The 12,540-nt window shown below is 48.1% G+C and overlaps 1 protein-coding gene across 1 annotated transcript in view; it reads left to right on the forward strand.

Moving 5' to 3' along the window:
• Positions 1–7,173: 7,173 nt before the first annotated feature.
• Positions 7,174–12,540, forward strand: part of SDCBP (syndecan binding protein) — a 55,643-nt gene continuing 50,276 nt past the window's right edge. The window contains exon 1 of the mRNA XM_082257492.1: positions 7,174–7,325. The gene's annotated coding sequence lies outside the window, so the exon portion shown is untranslated. The remainder of the gene's footprint in view (positions 7,326–12,540) is intronic.

A 12,540-nucleotide genomic window follows, 5' to 3' on the forward strand; every position in this document is an offset into this window, starting at 1 on the left:
GAATCTGAAAAATAACGAAAAAAAAAATATTGATGAAATTGGAATTGAAGAAAAGAATAGAATAGAATAAAAAAAAGAAAAATAAAATAATTAAAAAAATAATAGAATAGAAAGAATATAACCATTTTCCAAAATCCAAATTATAATCAATTCAAATGTTAATAGAATAGAAAAGAATAGATTAGAATATGAAGATGGTTATATTCTTTCTATTCCATTCTGTTGTTTTTTCTAAACTATTCTGTTTTTGTCTATTCTAATCTATTCTTTTCCGTTCTATTCAAATGCAAATTGATTCTATTTGAATTTTGGAAATGGTTATATTCTTTCTATTCTATTGTTTTTTTAAATTATATTCTTTTCTATTTTGTTCTTTTATTTGCTATTCCCTTTTGTTCTGTTTTTCTCTACTATATTCTACTCTTTTATTTTCTGTTATATTCTTTTCTATTCCAATATATTTTTTTCTATTCTATTTCTTTATCTTTTTTTCTATTTTATTGTCTTTGGAAATTGGAAAACAAATCGAAAAGTTTTTAAATTCAAAAACTTTTCGAAATTAACTTGAAAACTATTCAACTTGGAATTTGGAAAATTTGAATTGATTCGAATGCAAAAAACGAAACGAATTCTGAAAACGAATTAAACAAATTTAACTAAATTAATTTATGCAAATAACGAATCGAACTGAAACACTTTTTTTTTGTTCTGCACATGACTAAACTATCCTTTTGGCCCCACTTACAATCACTTTCCAAATTTTGCTGCCTCAAACTTCGCAACATCTCAAAAATACGCCCCTTTCTAACCAATGACACCACAAAGCTCCTAGTTCCCCCTGGTCATCTCTTGCCTCGACTACTGTAACTCTCTTCTCACTGTATTACCTTCACTTAGGCTACCCCCCCCTTCAGTCCATCATGGATGCTGCTGCCAGGCGCATCCACCTTACCAACCATTCAGTGCCTGCTACTACTCTCTGCCAATCCCTCTACTGGCTTTCACTCACCCGATGAATTAGACTCCATTCACAAAGTTACGCCGTCTTTGGAGTGCAACTTTGATGCAATATTAACGCAACTTTGGACCGGGGCCACTAAGATACAACTTTGGCTTTGACCAGTGATAATGAACCGTTGCATTGTATAACATTCAGGTACAACTTTCATGCGACTTCTGAGGGTTAACATTGAAGTCTATGGCTCTCAAGTTGCATGAAACCCAGGACAAAGTAGTGCATGAACTACTTTGAAATCGCTGCAACTTTAAGCCACACATATATGCATGATTATCATTGAACGACTTGTCAAGTGGGACTGGAGCCTTAAAGCGGAGCTCCAGGCTTCTTAAAAAAAAATTAAAAGTCAGCAGCTACAAATTCTGTAGCTGCTGACTTTTAATTTTAGGACACTTACCTGTCCACAAATCTAGCAGTGTCTTCCCCCCAGCCGATATTTCAATTGGCTCTCGGGTGCTGCCGCCGCCATCTTGGCTAAAGGAAACCGGCAGTGAAGCCTTGCGGCTTCATAGCCAGTTCCCTACTGCGCATGCGCGAAGCGCACTGCGCTTTGTGAATCGCCCAGCGGCGGGGGAAGGAATAGGTGGGCCAAACCTCTGGCTGGTTTGCGAAAACCAGTCAAAAGCAGGTACTTGCTCCTCCCTCCCCCCCTGAAAGGTTCCAAATGTGGCCGGGGGGCCAACAAGCGTAGCTTTGCTTTAAATTCAAAATACTAACAACAACTTACAAAGCAATCCACAACTCAGCCCCCAGCTACATCACTGAAACCATAGAAGAACACAGAGGGCATGTAGGCCTAGCGCATTATCCTCAATACATGTTTTTTTTTAATAAAATAGAAGTGAATATACTCACAAACCAGTAATTGTGCCATAGCATTATCATAAAATCATCTACTTAAATCCACAGGCTTTAATCCACAACACTTGTAGTTACTTCAGCTAACGCGTTTCAAGGTTTCCCCATTCTTCAGAGCCAACAGAATATGTCCATTTCACATACTTGTATATGGTGTACTGACTCGAATGGTAGTAACCCCTTATGGGTCAAACTCATCATTTCATAGTGCCCAGTGCGATCAAATGGTGGGTAGATAGGTTTGAGTCAGTACACCATATATAAGTATGTGGAATAGACATGTTCTGTAGGGTCTGAAGAAGAGGGAAACCTTAAAATGCGTTAACCAATGTGACTACAAGTGTTGTGGATATGGATTTAGGGGGATGATTTTATGATAATGCTATGACACAAGTACTGGTTTGTGAGTATATTCACCTATATTTTATTCAATAAAAACATATATTGAGGATAATGCGCTAGGCTTACGCGCCCTCTGTGTTCTTCTATGCTTTCAATTCATTTGGACTTCCCCGGTCTTTGGAAGGCAGCGACATATACTAACACGTCAAGATAAGAGTCTGATAAAACATTGGGAATTGGCACATTATTACCCCTTGTATCACTTGACCCCTCCCTCCTAGATTGTAAGCTCTAAAAAGATGGGCTCTCTGATTCCCCCTGTATTGTGTTATAACTGTACAGTCTGCTTTAAAGCGGAGTTCCACCTGAAAATGAAAGTTCGTTCCATCTTCTTGCTCCGGGTCACCTGAAAAACAAATGGATAATCGCATTTTTTTTTTTTTTTTTACTTACCTTGTTTAGAAGATAATATACTTACCTTACTTCCTCTTCCTCCCCTCGGCGTCCACAGCAAGTCGTCACTTCCTGGCATGCAATGATTCCTGGGAGCTGAACGTCATCGCTCCCAGGAATCAATGCGCCTGCACCGGCCCCGCCGTCACTTCCGGTGCAGGCGCCGTCATACCTTGCTAAACAGCTTCTGGGCATGCCCAGAAGCTGTTCAGGGATGACGCTGCGGCCCCAGAAGAGACAGTGGGGCCGGCGCAGTGCATCGTGGGACCGAAGAGGACAGAAGAGGACACAGAAGAGGATCGCGCTGGCTTCAAGCTGCCCACACCTGAGATGGCAGCGCTGGAGAAGACATTTTCAAGGTAAGTATTTCTTCTTGCAGGTAAGTGCAACCCGGGACAGTTCAGAGGCTATCCATTAGGGAATGTACTAGCCCTGACTGTCCCGGGGGTATTTTTATGTATTTTTTTGTTTTTTAGGTGGAACTCCGCTTTAAAGTGTTACTAAACCCAGGACCCTGCATTCCCTATATCTGGTCTCCCACAGTACACAGAACATGGAAATTCTACTAAACCCAGGAGCTAGGGTTGCCAACTTTCTGAAATGGAAATAACGAACGGGGGGAGGGGGCGGGGGATGTTTTTTCTCCAGTGCAAAAAATAAGACAACATTTTAAGGAAGTGTAGTGCAAATATATTTATATAATTATACTTCCATAACTTTTTCTTTGCTTTCCTTACCATTTTATCTGCTACTCAACCCCCTCCTTCTGCTCTCCTTCCCCTTTTCTCTGCTATCCTTCCCTTTTCTTTGCACTTTCCCTTTTCTTTGCTCTCCTTCTGTTTTCTTTGCTCTCCTTCCCCTGTCTTTGCTCTCCTTCCCCTGTCTTTGCTCCCCTTCCCCTTTTCTTTGCTCTCCTTCTGTTTTCTTTGCTCCAGGGCCGGCCTTAGGTGTTCAGGCGCCCTGTGCGAGCTAATCCTGTGGCGCCTTTTCTTGCACATTTTTTGCACTTTATTTGACTTTTCTTTTTTATGATCACTAATAACTTAGCCCCCCTTACATCAGAGACCCCCCACACAGAGCCCCCTTTACATCAGAGACCCCCCACACAGAGCCCCCTTTACATCAGAGACCCCCCACACAAAGCCCCCCTTAATTTAGAGGCCCCGTACATCAGAGAGCCCCCCCACACAGAACCCCCCCTCACATCAGAGACCCCCCACACAAAGCCCCCCTCACTTCAGAGACCACTCCACACAAAGCCCTCCTCACATCAGAGACCCCACACACAAAGCCCCACTTACATCAGAGACCCCCCCACACAGAGACCCCCTCACATCAGAGACCCCCACACAAAGCCCCCCTAAAATCAGAGACCCCCCTACACACACACAAAGCCCCCCTCACATCAGAGACCCCCACACAAAGCCCCCCTCACATCAGAGACCCCACACTCAGAGCCCCCTTACATCAGAGACCCCCCCACACAAAGCCCCCTTACATCAGAGACCCCACACATCAGAGACCCCCCTCACATCAGAGACCCCCCACACAAAGCCCCCCTAACATCAGAGACCCCCTACACACACAAAGCCCCCCCTCACATCAGAGACCCCCCCACACACACAGAGCCCCGCTCACATCAGAGACCCCACACACAGAGCCCCCCTCACATCAGAGACCCCCCACACAAAGCCCCCCTACACACACAAAGCCCCCCTCACATCAGAGACCCCACACACAGAGCCCCCCTCACATCAGAGACCCCACACACAGAGCCCCCCTCACATCAGAGACCCCACACACAAAGCTCCCCTACACACACAAAGCCCCCCTCACATCAGAGACCCCCCACACAAAGCCCCCCTTACATCACAGACCCCCCACACAAAGCCCCCTTACATCAGAGAGCCCCCCCACACAGAGCCCCCCACATCAGAGAGCCCCCCTTACATCACAGACCCCCCACACAAAGCCCCCTTTCATCAGAGAGCCCCCCCCCACACAGAGCCCCCCACATCAGAGAGCCCCCCTTACATCACAGACCCCCCACACAAAGCCCCCTTACATCAGACCCCGCCCCCCACATCAGAGAGCCCCCCTTACATCACAGACCCCCACACAAAGCCCCCATACATCAGACCCCCGCATGGAGCCCCCCACATCAGAGAGCCTCCCCCCTTACATCACAGACCCCCCACACAAAGCCCCCTTAGATCAGACCCCCCCTCCATGGAGCCCCCCACGGAGCCCCCCACATCAGAGAGCCCCCCCCTTACATCATAGACCCCCCCTCACACAGAGCTCCCCACAAAAAGCCCCCCCCCTTACATTTTTTTAAAGGAGAGAGTCCTCACTTACCTTCCGCTCTCTGCAGCTTTTTTTTTTCTTTAAACTTCCCGCCCACACATCCCCGGAAGTGCAGGCGGGGCGGGAGGAGGAGAAGGGGCGGGGCGAGGAGGAGCTGACGATCTCTCCTCTGGCGTCAGTGCAGGGAGGGAGGAGAGATCGTCAGCGTGGAAGGATCGGAGCGGAGGCTGAGCTCGCCTCACTGCATCAGTATGGGTGACGAGGCACAGCCGCACAGCGGGAGGTAAGCGGCTGCCGCGGCCTATGTTAACCCTGTCCAGGCCGCAGTCGCCGCTCACCTCCCGCTGTGCGGCCTGATCTTCTGCGAGCTGTGATGGCCGCACGGCGCCTTTGTTGCCCATGGCGCCCTGTGCGGCCGCACGGCTCGCACACCCCAAAGGCCGGCCCTGCTTTGCTCTCCTTCCTCTTTTCTTTGCTCTCCTTCTGCTGTCCTTCCATTTTCTTTGCTCTCCTTCCCCTTTTCTCTTTGCTCTCCTTCCCCTTTTCTTTGCTCCTTCTGCTGTCCTTCAATTTTCTTTGCTCTCTTATCCCTTTTCTCTGCTCATCTTCCCCTTTTTTAAATCTCCTTCCCTTTTCTCTGCTCTCCTTCCCTTTGCTCTCCTCCCTCTGCTCCTCTTCCCCATTTTTCTGCTCTCTGTCCCATTTTGTTGTCTCTTCTTCCCATTTTATTTGCTCTCCTGATGGGATGCTCTCCTTCCTTTTATCTGCTGCTTTGCCTAATATCCCTTTTCTTTGCTCAACCTTCCCCTTTCCTCTGCTCTTCTCCCCTTTTCTCTCTTCTGCTTACCTTTTTTTCTCTTGTGCTCTGCTCGCTTTCTTGCAGCAGCAGCTAGTTTTCTTTCTTCTTCGTTTTCTTTCTTCTTCTTCTTCTCTTCTTCTTCTTGGTACCGCGGGCGCTGGGCGGGGAATGCAGGGAGGGGTTACGTTGTGACGTCACGACGTCATTGGCACAGCATTGCGGAATTGGTCAGAAGGCGGAGAGGAGGGGACGCACAGTCACTACATGATGAAAGTGACGAACACCAATAAGGTACCGCCGAATACGGAAGAAAGTGCGTTCGGAATCAGTTTGATACAGAACAGCACTTGTCTGTTTAAAATACGGGACGATTCCGTATTTTACGGAACGGTTGGCAACCATACCAGGAGCCTGCATTGACTATATCTGGTCTCCTACAGTATATAGAAATGCTACTAAACCCAGGAGCCTGCATTGACTATATCTGGTCTCCTACAGTATATAGAACATAGAAATGCTACTAAACCCAGGACCCTGCATTCACTATATCTGGTCTCCCACAGTACACAGAACATGGAAATGCAATTATTTTTTTAAATATAAACTGCTAAATACATTTTCTCATTAGCAGTATATAGCAGGCTTGTGACTTATATCAGTGTCTGGTTAAAGCTTGTAGGAGAAGTTTTTATTCTATTCTGACTGCCCTACGAGGCTGCATGAATTCTGACCCTCTGTCTGGACAGTGCTGATTGGTCTAGTGTTGATAATATGAACCCTTCCAAAAAAACCTCTTTACCAATAAACATCAAATTGAGAATGTGCAGAGTGACTCCAGAGGTTCTGTCTTATCAGGAGATGGATTGGGGACAGTGGAAGAAAGGGAGGATCACGCAGCCTTTTTACACAATGCAGAGGATTAACCCCTTAGGGTCCACAGTGAGTATAACAAGCATGTTTTACTGCATATACCACACTAAATTTACTGTTGTGGGTTTAGTAACACTTTAATGTAAAGCGCTGAGCGAACTGTTGGCGCTATATAAAACCTGTATAATAATAACAAGGATAACAATGACAGGTGTTCTAATCCCTCTCCACTCTATCCAAAACGAAATAACAGAAACAAAGTTTGGCCTTTGGTTATATTTTATTATGTGATACATGAATGAAATGCTCCAGAGGAGACGAAGATACATGAGGCTCACACCGCCATCTATAGAAGTGTGTATGCAATCCAGCATAGATCCCACACCAGAGACTTCCCTCCTGATCGCCAACGTCACACTCATGAAGTGAAAGTCTTAGAAGGAAAGGGGCGTGCTCTGACAGTAATCCCGCCCTCTGCCTCCCCTCTACCCATTGACACACTCCCCGAGGCGGCGGTCACGAGTCTCGTTTCCTTCAGTGACGTCTCCGCCCTGGCCCCTCCCCCGGTTCTCGCTTTGTCTTTCCTGGCACCGCAGCCCTCTGACGTCATTACTTTTCTCTTGAAGGCGTCGTGCGGCCATTCCAGCTGAGAGTAACGGTCTCCGGTGTGTGACAGAGGTAAGTCCCGTAGGCGCCGGTGTGGGGTCGTGTCTTGTTACACTTTTCTTGTCAGGGAGTTGGAAGGTTCCGGCCTGTGTGGTGTGCAGACGCCCTGTGTTCAGGTGGGCTTTGTTTTCCTCCTTCTATTACCCGGGTCATAGAGGGAGAGCTGTACTGTGACTGGGCCAGCAGGATGGAGATTGGAATGATTTCTATAGGGGGGGGCTGAGCATAGAAAAGCAACTTCCAGTGGAAGGAGAGCTCTGAGTACAACATACCTGTCCCTATGGCCTCATACCCCCACAGACACCCCCCCCCCTCCAGTGGAAGGAGAGCTCTCAGTACAACATACCTGTCCCTATGGCCTCATACCCCACAGACATCCCCCTTCCAATGGAAGGAGAGCTCTCAGTACAACATACCTGTCCCTATGGCCCCCATACCCCCACAGACATCCCCCCCCCCCCAGTGGAAGGAGAGCTCTCAGTACAACATACCTGTCCCTATGGCCCCCATACCCCCACAGACATCCCCCCCCCCCCCCCAGTGGAAGGAGAGCTCTCAGTACAACATACCTGTCCCTATGGCCCCCATACCCCCACAGACACCCCCCCCCCTCCAGTGGAAGGAGAGCTCTGAGTACAACATACCTGTCCCTATGGCCTCATACCCCCACAGACATCCCCCCCCCCCCCCCAGTGGAAGGAGAGCTCTCAGTACAACATACCTGTCCCTATGGCCTCATACCCCACAGACATCCCCCCTCCAGTGCAAGGAGAGCTCTCAGTACAACATACCTGTCCCTATGGCCTCATACCCCCACAGACATCCCCCCCCCCCCCAGTGGAAGGAGAGCTCTCAGTACAACATACCTGTCCCTATGGCCTCATACCCCCACAGACACCCCCCCCCCCCTTCCAGTGGAAGGAGAGCTCTCAGTACAACATACCTGTCCCTATGGCCCCCATACCCCCACAGACATCCCCCCCCCCCCAGTGGAAGGAGAGCTCTCAGTACAACATACCTGTCCCTATGGCCCCCATACCCCCACAGACACCCCCCCCCTCCAGTGGAAGGAGAGCTCTGAGTACAACATACCTGTCCCTATGGCCTCATACCCCCACAGACATCCCCCCCCCCCCCCAGTGGAAGGAGAGCTCTCAGTACAACATACCTGTCCCTATGGCCTCATACCCCCACAGACACCCCCCCCCCCTTCCAGTGGAAGGAGAGCTCTCAGTACAACATACCTGTCCCTATGGCCCCCATACCCCCACAGACATCCCCCCCCCCCCCAGTGGAAGGAGAGCTCTCAGTACAACATACCTGTCCCTATGGCCCCCATACCCCCACAGACACCCCCCCCCTCCAGTGGAAGGAGAGCTCTGAGTACAACATACCTGTCCCTATGGCCTCATACCCCCACAGACATCCCCCCCCCCCCCCAGTGGAAGGAGAGCTCTCAGTACAACATACCTGTCCCTATGGCCTCATACCCCCACAGACACCCCCCCCCCCCTTCCAGTGGAAGGAGAGCTCTCAGTACAACATACCTGTCCCTATGGCCCCCATACCCCCACAGACATCCCCCCCCCCCCAGTGGAAGGAGAGCTCTCAGTACAACATACCTGTCCCTATGGCCCCCATACCCCCACAGACACCCCCCCCCTCCAGTGGAAGGAGAGCTCTGAGTACAACATACCTGTCCCTATGGCCTCATACCCCCACAGACATCCCCCCCCCCCCCCAGTGGAAGGAGAGCTCTCAGTACAACATACCTGTCCCTATGGCCTCATACCCCCACAGACATCCCCCCCCCTCCAGTGGAAGGAGAGCTCTCAGTACAACATACCTGTCCCTATGGCCCTCATACCCCACAGACACCCCCCCCTCCCTTCCAGTGGAAGGAGAGCTCTCAGTACAACATACCTGTCCCTATGGCCTCATACCCCCACAGACATCGCCTACTGAATACATGGCTTCTAAGGTTTTCTAGGTGGTCACATGACCTGGGCGCTGTGCGTCAGCCGGCCCACAATGCAGCGCAGTGATGTCACCGTCTGGCGTCCATAGGTCAAGTCTACAGCAACATCAGAAAAAAGGGATAGAGCTGGGGATTGAAGTCACGTGACTGCATAGAAACCCTGATGGTGGACACACACAGAACCTGGAATTCATCAGGAGTGTCTGAGATAATCAATGTGCCTGCACGTGACAAATGTAGGTGCTGGTGACAGATTTGTGTAATAGTTGTAGACAGTGGTGCATGCACTGAGAGTGGACACTATGACCTCAGTATAGTGGCTCGCTCTCTCTCTCTGCCGCTGAAGAGGTCACACAGACGTCGCAGCAGCAGAAAGTTTTGTATTTGGCGAGGTGAAGGCTAAAAGGGCTTTACAGACACTAATTCTCCAACCGCTCCCCTTAAAAACCAATACACATGCTGCCATTGGCTAAAGAATGTGCCTGCTGTCAATCACAAGGTGAGAGCAGACCTGATGGGGGGACTATTGTCTTAGCTTTAACGTCAGGCTCCACCCACTGCGGCATCATTAGTTGATAGGAGGCAGGCAGCATCCTTAAAGCAGAGCTCCACCCAAATGGGGAAGTTCCGCTTATATGCTTCCTCCCTCCTTCTGCTGCCACAGACACTGGCACCTTTCGGGGGGCTGGGGGAAGTGGGTACCTGGTTTTGACAGGTACTCGCCCACTTCTGGGTGACTTTGTTGCGGCAAATTAATCTGAAAGCTCGCCCCCCCCCCCTCCTTATCCTGCCACCGAGCTATGCTCAAAGAGCAGCACGCTTCACGCATGCACAGTAGGGAGCCAGCAGTAAGGCCGCCGCCGAGATGTTGGCGGCAACAGCATCCAAGAGCCGATTTAAAAATCATCTTGAGTGAAGACACCGCTGGGTTCGTGGACCGGTAAGTGTCCTAATAAGTCAGCAGCTACAGTATTTGTAGCTGCTGACGTTTAATTTTTTTCTGAAGGAGTCTGGAGCTCCGCTTTAAAGATGAACTAAACCCTCCTTTTGTTTTAAGCCAAGGAAGCTGCCATTTTGGTTTGATTGATCTCCAGCTGCTAAGATGCTGCACATGTGATCAGTTATGACATCAGCCTATTGATGGTTTGACAGTTTGGTGGAGAGCACAACCAATGTGACTGTTACAATCCTGGATGCCGGAAATGTAACGGTTTGAAACTGTTAAATCAATGGGGTTAGTTCCACTTTAATAACCAGTGACAGGGAGGGAGTAGCAACAGCGAATATGCTACTCTGCGGACAGTGAGTCGATCTGCCTATCTCTGTACACAAATTTAGAGTGGTAGTAAACTGTTTTTATATTTTTTACCTACAGGTAAGCTTATAATAACACTTACCTGTAGGTAAAATGTATATTTCCTAAATGTGCACGGTTTAGTAGATAGCCTAACAAGCAGCAGCCGGTGACATCACCAGCGCATGCCCTCTGAAAGGAAATATTACCTGTGCCGTTCCTTGAGAGATGTGTGCCACGCCAAGACTCCTGCGCGGGGGTGACATTGTGACTCTGCCAGTCGGAAGGCCGGAGTCCGCGAAGCTGGAAGGAAAACCAGGTGAAGATGGAAGCCCCTGCAGCTGTGACAGCGCCCCGCTGGAGGGCTTGAAGTCTTTCATAACGTGCTAGTATGCGATGCATAGCACAATATGATATTGTCTTGCAGGGTGAAGTTTGTGTGTGTGTGTATGTATATATAATTTTTTACTACCACTCTAAAGAGGAGCTCCAGTCTCCTTTGTCAGCAACTACAAAAAGTGTAGCTTCTGACTTTTAATAAACAGCCACTCACCAGTCCCACGATCCAGCGCGGTGCTCACCTCTCGTCTCCTGGCCCCAGCACCTTAACTGTGAGCCCCTGGCTGTGACAGCTCGCAGCTTCACTGCTGGGTTCCTACTGCGCATTGTGAATGGTCCCATAGACTTCTGAGACCTGTGACGTGTTCCGGAATACTGCGAGGAGAACTTTTGCTGCTGTCGAACAGAACAGAAGTGGAAAAGGGTACCTGTCAAAATTAGGTACCCGCTTAACACCCCCCCCCCCCAAAAAAAAGTGCCATTTCATAAACCAGGGCTCGACAATCCCCGGGCGCCAGGTCGCATTTGCGACTAGAATTAGCGACCTGGCGCCAGGGGTGCCCTGCAGAAGGTGTCCTGTAATTTTTGCACGGACTTCCGCGCCGTCCGAAAATTGAGGCCCCCGGCTTTTCGGCCTACTTGAGATGAGAGAGGCTTCCAATGGGGAACTGGCGCCCTCTTGTGGTGGCTGGGAGTAATGACTGTTTCCACTGCCTGTTTGTTCTCAATGCATTACCATCTCCCTGTCCAGTTACCTTTGACAGGGAGTGTGGTTATTATTATTAATTTAATTTTTTTTAAATGTAAAAAAAAAAAAATATTTTCTTTTTTTTTTTTTAATTATTAAAAAAATAAATATTTTTTTCCTATTATTATTATTATTATTAAAAAAAAATTATATATGTGTGTGTGTGTGTGTGTGTGTGTGTGTGTGTGTGTATATGTATATATAATATATATATATATATATATATATATATATATATATATATATATATATATATATATATATATATATATATATATATATATATATATATATATATATATATATATATATATATATTTTTTTTTTTTTTTTTTTCATTGCCGTGCCACAGCTGAAGGCCCCTTTCACACGGGCTGTCTGATCAGGTCCGCCTGTCAGTTTTTCAGGCAGACCTGATCGGACCCTTCATTCTCCTCTATGGAGCAGTAATCTGCCGCCATCTGATCCTGTCCGCCAAAAGCAGACGGATGGTGGTTCCATTTTCTATCCATCCCGTGGATCGGATCAGATGGCATCGGATGGAAAGAGACAGTCTGTTTTCATCCAATTGCGCTATAGAGGAGAGTGGGGATCTAGTCGTATTCATGTGTAAATTTAGTATCCGTTTTATTAAATAGAGCTTGGTTGTTAGTTTAAAAAAAAAAAAAAACTGGCTCCTAACTTTTTTAGCTGGCTCCTAGATATCAGGAAAATTTGTCAAGCCCTGTCATAAACCAGTGTGGGGGAGGATGACTGAAAGCGACCTCTTTTGTGTGAAGCTCCACTTTAATTATCTCCGGTTTTGTAATCTAAGACCTGCAGGAAATTGTTTAATTTGGTGCAATAAATAAGAACTACCTGAATCTGC

Source organism: Pelophylax lessonae (genome assembly GCF_965119305.1).
Source record: "Pelophylax lessonae genome assembly, chromosome: 5".
Lineage (NCBI taxonomy): Eukaryota > Metazoa > Chordata > Amphibia > Anura > Ranidae > Pelophylax > Pelophylax lessonae.